The following is a 13,938-nucleotide window of genomic DNA, read 5'->3' on the forward strand; positions in this document are numbered from 1 at the left end:
AGATAAAGAACAAATTCAATATATTAGAAATAGAGGAAAATCAAGATGAAACAGTAGAAAACAACACAGTAGAAGAATATTGGAAAAACTTCAGGAATACATATAATGAAGTTTCTGAAGATATAAACAAAGAAAAAAAAATAAAGAATGGTTAACTGCAGAAACTTGGAAGATCATTGAAGAGAGAAGCAAGATTAAATCATTAATGAATGATACAAATTCAGAACTATTATATAAGGTGCATAGCAATCACTATAATGAACTAAATAAAAGCATAAAGAGAGCTGCAAGAGCCGACAAGAGAAAATATATAGATGAATTAGCAAAAGAAGCACAACATGCTGCAGAAAATGGACAAATTAGACAACTTTATCAGATTAGAAAACAAATCAGTAACAAAAAAGCAATCCCTTCCTCCATTAGAGACAAACAAGGAAAGTTATTGACGATTGACTCCAAAATCGAAGCAAGATGGAGAGACTATTTTGAAGAAACTTTAAATATAAAGGTAGATAGATATAGGATCTCAACAGGCACAAAATATTACAACTAGTGTAACACCCACTTTGAACATTTCCGAAGAAGAGATTTCGTTGGGCGAAGTCAAAGATGCCCTGAAGGCACTAAAATCTAACAAAGCATGTGGAAATGATAATCTCAATGCCAAAATGTTAAAAGCTGACCTCAACACAACTACTGCCAAATTATAAAGATTATACAATGAAATATGGAAGACAGAAAAAATTCCTGAACAATGGAAAGAAGCAGTAATTATAAAAATCCCTAAAAAAGGAGATTGACTAAATGTGAAAATTGGAGAGGAATAAGTTTGCTGTCAATTCCCGCAAAAGTTTTTACCAAAATTTTAATTAATAGATTAAAAAAGGAAATCGAAAATTTACTAAGAGAACAACAGGCAGGTTTTCGAACTGGTTGCGGAACCATGCAACAAATATTCACTCTTAGAAATATAATCGAACAATGTATAGAATTTCAAGCCCCACTTTACCTAAACTTCATCGATTTCAGTAAAGCATTTGACTCAGTAAATAGAGAGAAACTTTGGAAAATATTAGAAGAATATGGAATACCTTATAAAATTATCAACATTATTAAGAATATGTATGATGGCAGCAAGTCTTGCATGGAAGTAGATGGAAAACTTACAGACTTCTTTATCATTGAAACTGGAGTTAGGCAGGATTGTGTGTTATCTGGTCTATTATTTATAATTTTAATTGATTGGATTATGAAAAACTCAATTAATCATAAGAAGAGAGGAATACATTGGGACTTTACTCCACTCTGGAAGACCTTGATTTTGCTGATGACATAGTACTCCTGTCCTCCAAGTTAAATGACTTACAGCTAAAAACTGATGTCTTTGCTTGCTATGCAGAAACTGTGGGTCTACATATAAACAAGAAGAAAACCAAGGTCATGCGAATAAATGAAAAATCAAATAAAGAAATTAAGTTAAAAAATGAAACAATTGAAGATGTTGATACTTTTGCATACCTTGGATCAGTAATAAATAAACAAGGCAGCACTGACGAAGACTTTTACAAAGAATTGCTAAAGCACAAAATTGTTTCAGGTCACTAAACAAATTATGGAAAGCATCAAATATTACAGTTTGTAAAACTTACCAAAGCACAAAGTAATAAATTGAACATTTTCCAAAACAAGTGTTTAAGAAGAATTTTAAAAATCTTCTGGCCAAATACAATTACTAACGAGGAACTTTTAAAGAAAACCTTCTCCAAGTCAATAGATGAGGAGATTCGCCTAAGAAGATGGAAATGACCAGACATGTTTTTCGCATGGGGATAAACAGAATTCCCCAAGTAGCACTGAGTTGGGCTCCAGAAGGAAGACGCTCTAGAGGTCGTCCAAACTTATATGCCAGTAGCATGGAAAGACTTGATGATGATGATATGAACTGCCACAAAGATTTCAGGATACTGAACTAAAGAGTTGAAGGAAGGGCAACAATTAACAATCTTAATTTGAATTCGAAATAATAAAGAAGGAAAAGTTGTTACAGTTAGTAAGAATAATACTGACACAAAATTAATTAGCATCAATCTCTCCCGACCGCAATCCCTATTGCCTTTGTGTCACGTTACCAACAACAGTACAGTAGCTTTCTGTGCACATGTCTCGGTCTGTATAGTTATGCAGAATCTGATTACATGCTAATATGCTCGCAGACTATATATACTGACACAAAATTAATTAGCATCAATCTCTCCAGACCGCAAACCCTATTGCCTTTGTGTCAAGTTACCGACAACGATACAGTAGCTTTCTGTGCACATGTCTCAGGCTGTATAGTTATGCAGAATCTGATTACATGCCAATATGCTCACAGACTAAATTTACGAGGAAAAGAAAAATATTTCTCTACTTGTGAGTAGATGCGGCATATAAGGAACATGCTGTAATTACAAAACTGAGATCCTGGAAATGTCTGCTGCCTCTCAAAATTTGCTGCTCTAGGCCCAGGCCTATATGTAAATATGCCACTAATTCCTGGGTGACCTAATCTTCCACAATTTCAACTGGATCTCCTGCTCCAACATCACCAACCAAGCAGGATGAGGAGCATGTCTTTTCTATAAATAATGACCTAACAGAAATTGTACATTTGCCCACTCAAATTGCTGATAACCTTCTTCATTCTCTGAATTCTCTGGATCTCTTTTTGACCAGTTCTCCTTTCGTATACAACATAGAGATCACCTCTCCTCTTCCCAACTGAGATTTTGTACACATCTTCTGTTCTACAGAATGCTCCTCCTCCAACCACTTCTGACCTTGCATCCTTTGGCACTACAAAGGAACTAGTGGGATAACCTCTGGAATTTCTACTCCTCTTTTCCTTGTTCTGACTATTGCTTTCACTTACCTGACTCTAACATCTGCTGTGAATGAGTCACAGAAATTATTCTCACTAGTATGAAGGCCTTCATTTCACATTCAGCCCATAATCCTCATCCACTTTCCAAGCCCTGGTTCAACTGAAAATGTGTCAAAGCAGTTGAAGAAAAAAATTCAGCTTACCACATGCAGCTCACATCATTCTCCAACTTCATACTCTGCCTATACCAAAGCATGCAACATATGCAAATCACTTATCAGCAGATCTAAGTCTGATTTCATAAACACCAACAGCAGAAAACTTGCATCTATCCAAATGGAAGATGTGCTTTCTGGTCCCTTTCTAAGGACACTGCACAACTTCTGCTTCTTGCACTTCCAATTCTATCTTTCTCATCCTGATGGCACTACTTCACCTAAAGATAAAGCAAACTTCCTGGCATCACTCTTTTTCTTAAACTCCTGAGTAAATGACCAAGGGAAATCACCTCTTACCATACTGGAATCCAAGCATCATATGCCTCCTGTAGTTTATCCTAAAAAATACAAAAAAAAAAAAAAAACTGCTAAATAACTTGAATGCTAAAAAGTCTTCTGGTCCAGATGACATTTCTTCAATTATCAAACATTGTGCTCCAGATATAACACCCATTCTGCATTATCTCTATAATTTATTATACATATCTGGTACTTATTGCAATGTATGGAAGCAATCTCATATCCATGCTTTTCCAAAAAAAATGGCGAGAGAAGTCTGCTATCAAACTACTGACCAATTGTCATCACCTCTCTCCTCTCCAAAATAATGGAGAAAGTTAAATTAAGGGGATAAAAATCCCTTATTATTTTCCAGCCAGTATGCGAAACTCTTAAGATCGAAAACTACAATCTAAGAGTTTCATGCCGAAGAACTATTGGCGAATCCAAGCGTAAGTGACCACTTGGTAGTACAACACCAAGGCAACTCGAAGCAAAGGTGGAGCAAGCTCCCTCACTATCCTTGATATTTTCTCATAATATAAAAACACATAATGTACTACCAAGTGGTCACTTATGCTTGGATGTGCTGATAGTTCTTTGGCATGAAACTCTTAGATCGTAGTTTTCGATCTTAGAGTTTCGCATACTGGCTGGAAAATAATAAGGGATTTTTATCCCCTTAATTTAATTAACTTCGCCAGGAAAAAAAAAAAGAGCCGTTTGGCTTTTCATCTTAATGGAGAAAGTTATTATAGCCAACTCCTCTAAGTAGTAGAGGAGTTGGCTATAATAAGAGGCCCACCAATTAATCAGCGACCGTGCATATGGATTCTGCTATTCAAGATCCACAACTGGGTTTGGTACAGTCTGGTTATTAGCTTTTGCATGGCAGTGTGCATCCTCACACAGCAATCGATGTACAGATTTTTCTTTTTCAAGTGGGTTGAAGTAGCTAACCACCATCCTTGCTTTTCACAATGTTTATTTTCCTCTCCAAGTTGAAATTGAGACTGAAGAGATGCTAATCTGATAATGACAGACAGAACTAAATGCCATCACAGCAGATGAGTTTTCCAATCTTTCCAAAGTTTGTATGAATACTGTAACAACTTGATCTTGTCCCTTGAAGATGAGTAAGAAAATGTTTTATTTATCCATATGTTGGCTTATTTGAATTTAATCTCATTGCTTGCTTGCCAATATTCATTATTGAAAATACTGTATTCTTAACCAACTCAAGTCAAGACACATGATCACTCTCTTCAGGGGAAGGGGGGGGGGAATTGGTTATCTTCCTTGAGCTCACTGAATCTGATGATGGAATGAATCAGAGGATTTATCATCAGCTCCAGCAAAGATAGAGGGGATCAAACCCTAGATCCTTCTATCATGAGTTGTTTTAGGTAACATCTATCCTAATATCTGCAAAAATTATATTCTTGTTTCTTCTTACTTTTGTTCCTTCCTTCTAATCTGCCTTATAGTTAGCCTGCTAATAATTGCATGCTCAGTGGTCATTGGTTAATTTGCTGATATATTCGATCTGTATCTTTCTTTGCACCCCCCTCCAGGTCTTTTTGCAAGAAACCTTGCTGCCGTGATTGTTCACTTACTGCGATTCTTTTTTTTTCCAACCTGGATCATTTCATTGCTGGATAGTCTCTCCCAGTTCATTTCATTATTTTTTCATCTTATCTCATCCATTGTATTCTAGCATTCCTGTCATATTTTCCTCCTCTGCCTACTACCATTCACAGGTCTCCATTCTATTAACGATTTAGTTCATCTTGCATTATATAATGCAATGTGCCAGCCCATCTCCATTTTGCAGGCATAATGTATAATTCCTCTCTACACGTGCTCTTGATCTGATTAAATGGTAGAATATCCTCTTTCTGTACATTACAAAGGAATATGTACATCCTGTACATATTCCTTTCCATTCTTCTTTGGATAACTTTCAGTTGTGAACCATATCTTTAGTTAAATTCCAGGTTTCACTTCCATATGTATTACAGATAGGACACTGATTGAAAGCCTTCCTCTTCAAACTAATTAGAATATCACCTTTGAAGATATTTTTTATTTTTCCAATAAGCCATCCAATCTAGTTGCAACTTTCTTTTCTTTCTTCTGTTTGTCTAACTTGTTATGTTTGATTGTTATGATTTGTCCTAGATAAATATATGAATCTACTGTCTCTCTTTTTCCATTTCTCCATCTTCCCATATAATTCTTCATCATCATCAAATTCCTGCCATGTACCCTCAAGGGGGGGGGTACAGGATATGATGGTGCTACATGAAAAACTTACAACATTACATAAACTTACAAAATCAACAATTTTCCTCCAAATCAATCTGTTACCTGTCAAGACTCCAACATTATCAGATCTTATATTTCTGTCTTCTAAGGCACTTTTTACTGTATCACTCCACCTATATCTTGGTCTTCATTTGGTTCTTTTTCCTGCCAACCTGTCAGAGAACGTTTGTTTTGCTAATCTTTCCTCTCCCATTCTGTTTAAGTGACCAACCACCTGAGATTAACTTTGCTAACACATTCCTGGATGCTAACAGTGTCAGGTTCTTTCCTGTTATCCTTGTTTTTAATAGGATATTGCCATTGATGCCATCTGTTCATGCCTCTAATCTTTCTCAGGATTCTCATATCTGCGGTCTCTAGTCTTTGGTCAAGTGTTTTACTTCTGACCCAGCTCTCAGATCCACAAGTTAAAACTGGTTTGAACACTGTCTTGTATACAGCTAATTTAGTGTTCCGACTAATTTCTCTCTTATTCCATATGAATTTATTCAGTTGCCTTCCTACCATACCAGCTTTGTTGATTCTGTTGTCTATTTCCATATTTAATTTACCATCTTCAGTAAAAATCATGCCTAAGTAGCTGAAATGTTTTACTTGTTCCACAGGTTCTCCATTCATAACACAGTTGACATTTTCAATGATTCTGCCTATTTTCATTGTCTTTTTATTGCTGGCTTTCATACCATATCTATTACAACAGTTATTCAATTTAGTCAGGGACTCTTGCAAACTTGTAGCAGATTTATTTAGAAGTATAACATTGTCTGCATAAAGCAAAGAGCTGACATTAACATCTCCAATTCTGATATCATGTTTAATACCACTTTCCTTCATAATGTGATCCATATAGATAATGAATAACAGAGTGGATAATGTACATCCTTGTCTCACACCAGATTTAACATTAAACCACCCTTCCTGTACTTTAATTCTAACTGCTTATTTACAACTCAAATAAAGACTAAGTATTGCTTGATATAATGCCCCATTGACACCATATAACTGTAGCGTATTGAATAGCTTCTCTGTTGGCACCTTGTCATGCCTTTTCCAGATCGACAAAACTTAAATACAGATCTTTGTTATATTCCCATAATTTCTCAACTATTTGTCGTAAAATGAAGATCTGATCCTGACAGTCTCTATTTGGCTAAATCCAGCTTGTTCTTCACCAAGCTTTTCTCCCACAATTCTTCTGAACCTTTTCTCAAGTATACTTGCATAAATCTTACCAGGAACACTCAGTAGGAAAATACCTCTGTAATTCACACATTCAGTTTTATTATCCTTTTTATATATGGGTAGTATGAGAGCTCTACTCCAATCATTGGGAATTCGTCCTTCTGTCTAGTCCTTTTGAACTATGCAGTGCAGCTACTGTAAGACTTTTATACTACCATACTTCTGCATTTCTGGTCTACTCCTGCTGCCTTTCCACATTTCAAACCTTGGATGGCTTTTTCTACTTCAAGTATGGATATATATTCCTGACTGTATGCCTGTTGAGTGTTTTTTACCAATCACTGCTTGTTTCATTTAGCAATTTTTCGAAGTAATTACTCCATACTTCAAGAATATCTTTTTCTCCCATTTTCATGTCACCTTTATCATCTCTAACTCTTTTTACAGACTCTTTCCTCCATTTCTAAGCTTCTTCAACAACCTCCAGAATATTTTGCTGCCTTCTTGATATTTATTTTTTATGTTCTTGCCAAAGTCCTCCTATGACTTTTGTTTAGCCAGTTTTACACAGTGTTGAGCTTTCTTACATTTGTCTCTGTATTCTCTAAGAGCACAAGCTGACTTATTTGCCAGGAACTTTTGATATGCTTTCTTCTTTTCCTTCACTGCCTCATTAACTTCCTGTGACCACCATGGAGTTCTGATTTTTCTATCCTTGCAGACAACCTCACCACATGCCTCTCTGGCTGAATCAATCAATCAGGGTTTTCTTCAAGGCTTGCCACTGAATCTCCAAGGTTTGGTTCCTGTTCTCATAATATTCTCATTTAATTCTTTTTGGTGTTAAATTGTCATTCATTAATAATTGTTTTGTTTGGATTTATCTTTATCGTAATACCCCATTTCATGTTTTAATTAATTTCTCTTATTCCATATAAATTTATTCAGTTGATCCCCACCATATCGATTTTACTTATTCTGTTTCTATTTCCATATTTAATTTGTCATCTTCACTAAAATTTGTGCCTAAATAGTTGAAATGTTTTGCTTCTTTCCAAAATTATTCTCCATTCAGGGTGCAGTTGCTGTTTTTCAGTGTTCCTGCCTGTTTTCATAAGCTTTTTAACTGATTTTCATGTCAGATTTTGCTACAGCAGTTATTAAGTTTAGTTAAGGAATCTGTAGTCTTGTATTGAATTTATTTAACCCTTTAACTGCTACGGTCGAGTTAACTCGAGCTTGGAAAAAAATGGCACCCTCAAGTGGACTCCCCTTGCAGTTTATACAAATTTTATAAAACACTATTATTGCCATTTTTGTGAGTGAGCAAGTGTATATCAAGAATATATGATGCTGTCCGGACTTTTTACTTGTAAGAATTTTAATTGATTTTATTTATAAATTTTTTGCAAAATTAATTCATCACATGGGACAAGGTCAGTAGAATATGAAATCAGCAGTTAAAGGGTTAAGAATTTAATATCTGCATAAAGTAAAGAGCTGAGATTTACTTTGTGAATGCCACTTGCCTTTTTAATGTGATCTATATAGTTGATGACTATTGGAGAAAGGTGTGATTTTACATCAAGCTATCTGCATCTCTTTCATTTCCAACTTCTGATTGCAGCTTAAATGTAGACTATGTATTGCTTGATATGATGTAATATTTACATCATATACTTCTGCTTTGAACAGCTTTTCTCTTGGCACTTTTTCGTGTGCCATTTCCAAATCTATTTCCATAACTTAAATACAGATCTTGTTATATTCCCATATTGAACTAGATGATCTTTGTTTGTCCTGAAACAAGGCATGTTTTTCCCCAAGTTTCTCTTCTGCAATTTTTCTTATCTTCTCCTCAAGTATACTTGGATAAATTTTACCTGAAATGCTCAGCAGGGAAATTCCATTATAATTCTTACATTCTCATTTTTCATTTTTATAGATGGGTACTGTGAGGACTCTACTCCAATCATCCAGAAATTGATCTGACTATGCTTTTGAATTATGTAGTGCAGCACTGTAAAATTTTATATCTCCATATTTGAGCATTTCTGGTCAAATATCATTTATTCCAGCTGCTTTTCTGCATTTCAAGTTTTTGATAGGCTTTTGTTTATCTTCAGTGTCGATATGCACTCCTTAATGCATTCCCTGAATATTTTTTACCACTTCTTGTTTCATTTCATGGTCCTTAAAAGTAATTACTCCAAACATGCATGTAGAAGATCTTTATTACTGTGTATTACTATTTCTAATTAATTTTAGAGTATTTTTTCCTCTATTTCTAACCTTTTTTTTAAGTAGCTTCCATAGCATTTTGTCACCATTCTGATATTTATTTTGTATGTCCTTCCTTTTAAACTAAACAAAAGGAAGGAAGCTAAACAAAAGGAAAACTTCAAGGTTTTTCTTTTGTTTAGCTGCTTTTACATGCTGCTTCACTTTCTTACATTATTTTGGATTTTCTCATGCTGACTTACTTGCCAGGAACTTTTCATACACTTTCTTTTTTTTCTTGACTTCTTTTTTAACTTCCTGATTTCACTGTGTAGTTCTTATTTTATTATTCTTATTTTCCTTGCAGACAACTTCACTACATGCTTCTCTGGCTGAATTATTTTTTTCTTCAGTCTGTCACTGAGTCTTCTAGTTTGATTATTGCTTTATAAACTCCCATTTTTTACTACTCTGAAAGCTGCTCTACTTTTTAAAATTTTTAAAATTTGCTTCCGTTTTTACTTTTTACTATATTCATTTTTATCTTGCTCAAAACTTGAATTGCAATCAGTTCCTATTTCAAATCCCTTGTATATTCTTCACTGTGATTATATCACTTTTCACAATAACATTGTGAAAAGTGATATGTTTGGCCAGTCAAGCCAAGTGGCTAGCATATCTGTTCTCCAACAATAGGCTGTGGGTTTGAATTCTGAAACAGGCATGGATGTTTGTGTGAGTATCTTAGGTTGGATGTCAATTTCATTCCCCAATGTAAGATCACTGCCCAGCTTATTGGAGGCCTGAAGTGAATTGAAAAAGTTCTTCCATGTTTGGTTTCTAGAATAGGATTTCTAGACTATGTAAAAATAATTTAAAAATACAAAAAAAAATTTTAAAAAAAAAATTAATTAAAAAAAAATAGGAAAAAATCTTTTGTCGATGGGAACTACATAAAAAATTTTCTTCTTCTTATTATTTCGTGACACCTCCGAGTCCAAAGACTCATCGAGTGAGGGCACCCACTTCCCAGCTCTCTGTCTCCACCACTCAATTCACTGTACCAACTGTCAACAATTTGCTCAGCTAAATTCCAAATTGGCAGCACATCATTGTTTGTTCATGACTAAACATACACACGTAACCACAGTAATAAGATTTTTAATAAGTAAATATTTCGTCTAAGTATCATAGGACATCTTCAGTACAGCTAATTCAAACAATACTAGGAATTACATACAGTTAGGGCACATGCTTACAATGGAATCCCTCTATGCGTGCAATAGTGTGTTATAGAATTAAATTAAAATATATCAAGGAAAAAAAAAAGATTACATTAAAATGAGATAACATATAAAATTTACACAATTTAGGATGACAATTTCCCAGCTTTTAGGGATAGTAAGAACATCATTACAGTTCAAATTAGGTCTGCGACGTAGGGCTTCAGCACTTTCTTTATATAAACATTCATGTTTATATCAAGATCTATGTAGAAGTTTGAGTTTTCAGTTCCGTGTCGTGAGGCCAGATTTCTGTGGTTTGATGAGACGAATATACATACACACCTGGTGGCATAAGAAGTGAGAGGTGCATACGAGGTCCCATGCTTCTGTAAATTGTCCTACTGCATTCCTTATTTAGATTTTATACACAACATTGAAAGAAACATCGGCCATCTGTCTGATATGCCATTTCGAAATTGCAAAAATAATATATAATGCCAAACCTTCGGACTCGAATATCCCATCATCAGAATCGAAAGCTCTTACCTCCTTAAAATGTAATATAAACATAATTATCACCAGAGCCGACAAGGAAAATACCACTGTTGTCCTAGATACCAATACTTATGACCAAAAAATGAATTTACTACTCTGAGGTCGTAATACGTATGCCCAACTGATTATGATCCTACAAAAAGACAGCTCAGGAAACTGAACAAGCTACTAGATGAAATCATTTCCTTAGATCAAGAAACAATAAAAATCTCAGGACATACCATGCTAGGCCTCCCAGAATATACGGTCTACCTAAACTCCACAAAAATAACATTCCACTCAGACCTGTCGTGGGTTCTATTGGCAGCCTGACTTACAAATTATTAAGATTTTTATCTAACCTCCTCCATCCTCTCATAGACCGCTCAGCATCGTCAATTAAAAATTCCACAGAGTTTCATGTAAAAATAAAAGACATTCAGCTGTTGGAAACTGACATGCTAATTAGCTTTGACATTGTCTCCTTCTTCACTGACATGCCTCATAAGGAAACGATAGACTTGCTAACCCAGAAATTCCCTTCTGACGTTGTTGAATTATTCAAATTTGTTATTACATCTGGATACTTCACCTGGAAAGAAAAAAATTACAAGCAAGAGGAAGGAACAGCAGCGGGTTCTCCCTTATCACCAAACTTAGCCAACCTCTTTCTAGAACACCTGGAAGAAAAAATTTTCACGTTTAATCCTAAACCAAAAATCTGGCTACAATATGTTGATGACGTCTTTGCTGTCTGGGGTCATTCTGAACAAGAACTACACTTGTTCCTAGATAAAATCAACTTTCTTCATCTGTGCATCAAATTCACGCTAGAAAAAGAATCTCCACAGGGTATCTCCTTCCCGGATGTACAAATGCAAAGAAAAGAAGATGGTTCCATCTCCACTTCTATCGTAAGCCAACTTTTTCAGGACACTACATTCACAATTCTTCTGCTCACCATCCATCTCAAAAATTTGGCATCATTAAATCATTAGTAACCAGAGCACACAGATTCTGCTCCTCTGAAGGTTCTTTAAACCAAGAACTGGAAATAATCAAAAATACAGCTATACAAAATGGATACAATCCAAAAATAATGCAAAAAAATCATCAGTCACTTCCCCACACATCAACCTAGACGAGAACAAACCCGTAGGATTCCCATACCGTATGTCAAAGGCATCTCCGAACGTCTTTCAAAAATTATGAAGAAATATAAATTGGCTGCTACCTACAAACCAATCAACCAAATTTACAATTGGTTACCTTCTCCTAAAGGCAAACTCACCTCTTATGCTACCTGGTGTGTGTGTGTGTACGAGGTCCCATGCTCCTGTAAATTGTCCTACTATGGACAGACAGGTAGATCCATTAACAAACGCATTTTGGAACATCAAGACCATATCCGTCTAATCAAACCACAGAAATCTGGCCTCACATAACACTGAATTGAAAACCCAAACCATAGGATCCATTGGAAGAAAACCAAACTTCTACATAGATCTTCATATAAACATGAACATTTATATAAAGTAAGTGCTGAAGCCCTACGTCACAGACCTAATTTGAACCATAATGACGTTCTTACTGTCCCTAAAGTATGGGAAATTGTTATCCTAAATTGTTTAAAATAATTTTATATGTTATTTCATTTTAATGTAATCTTTTTTTTTTCTTTTTCAGATATATTTTAATTTAATTCTATAACACACTACTGCACACATAGAGGGATTCCATTGTAAGCATGCACCCTAACTGTATGTAATTCCTAGTATTGTTTGAATTAACTGTACTGAAGATGTCCTATGATACTTAGGACGAAATATTTACTTATTAAAAATCTTATTACTGTGGTTACACGTATATGTTTAGTCATGAATGCTCTACAGGTTTCATTATACGACAAAATTGTTTGTTCAGTATCCATGTAGATACTCAACAGGGTGCCCCACGAGAAGGTGAGGATTGGACATCAGGTCAGAAGCCCTGGTTGGTTCTCTGCATTCCTCAGAAGGCCATGTGGAGGTCTCCTTCCAGTTATCCTTTACCCTTGGGGGCACCTTGGTAATTTGTTAGAAGTGATCGTAGCGCAGTTGGAAGAACAATGGTACATTGTCCCCTTCAATTGGAAAAGGCCTAAGTTCAATTTTCGTCATGAGGGAGGAAACTTTATATGAACTTTTTCAATTCTAGTTGTGGTGGTGGGTAGTAGATGGGGTTGATGCAGATGATAAAGGAGACGTAGAAGAGTTGTACAGTAGGTGTCCTCCCACGATGAGTCTATGGACTCCTTGGAGGTGTCACGAATAATAATAATAATCATTGAAGCTGTAGACCTGGCAGTGATAGTAGAGTTGAAACTTAATGGCCCTTTGTACAAGTGTTTAAATTATCACATACTTATAATTTTGAGGGGAAAAAAAACTTAGTGAAGTTATTTTCTCACTTTACAAGACTTTAATTAGATTACTTTGGCTTTGTTGGCTGAGTGGTTAGTGTACCTTCTCTCTATTCAACAGGTCTTGGGTTCAAATCCTGCTATGGGCACGGATGTTTGTGATTGCTTTTAGGTGGGAGATGAATTTCATTCCTGGTGTGAGACCACTGCCCTACTTATTGCAGGCCTGAAGTAGCTTGAAAAAGTTCCATTTTTGATCTCTAGAACGAGGTTTCCAGACTTTCTAAAAATAAATAAAAAATTACAAATATATATATATATATAAAATTGGTAAAAATAGAAAAAAAAAATCCTTAGTTCATCCATGGTACAAATGTACTATAGTTTTACTAATAACCCTTCATGGATGGGAACCACATTTAAAAAAAAATAAAAAATAAATATATATAGAGTCACCTGGGTGCAGAGGAGATGAGGAGGCAGTGATAATTGGAACACTACATTTGTTTGGGATTAGTTTATGCATTACTTATTGATCATGATGTCATTGATTAAAATATCAGTAATACTATTGATATTGTGCTGATACCAGTACATGACTGAACAAGTATCAGTAGCATTATTAAAGTATTATTGTTATTACTTTTAATTTACTTTATGGCAGCAACTTGAATAGTTTTTAATCAT

General features: G+C 35.1%; 1 protein-coding gene across 1 annotated transcript in view; it reads left to right on the top strand.

The window, feature by feature from the left end:
- LOC150109139 (ATP synthase F(0) complex subunit g, mitochondrial-like) overlaps positions 1-13,938 on the top strand; it is a 39,621-nt gene that overhangs the window by 9,781 nt on the left and 15,902 nt on the right. The window lies entirely within an intron of this gene.

The sequence above is a fragment of the Typopeltis vanoorti genome, chromosome 2 (genome assembly GCF_054136105.1).
Source record: "Typopeltis vanoorti isolate ZY-2024b chromosome 2, IOZ_Tvanoo_1.0, whole genome shotgun sequence".
NCBI lineage: Eukaryota > Metazoa > Arthropoda > Arachnida > Uropygi > Thelyphonidae > Typopeltis > Typopeltis vanoorti.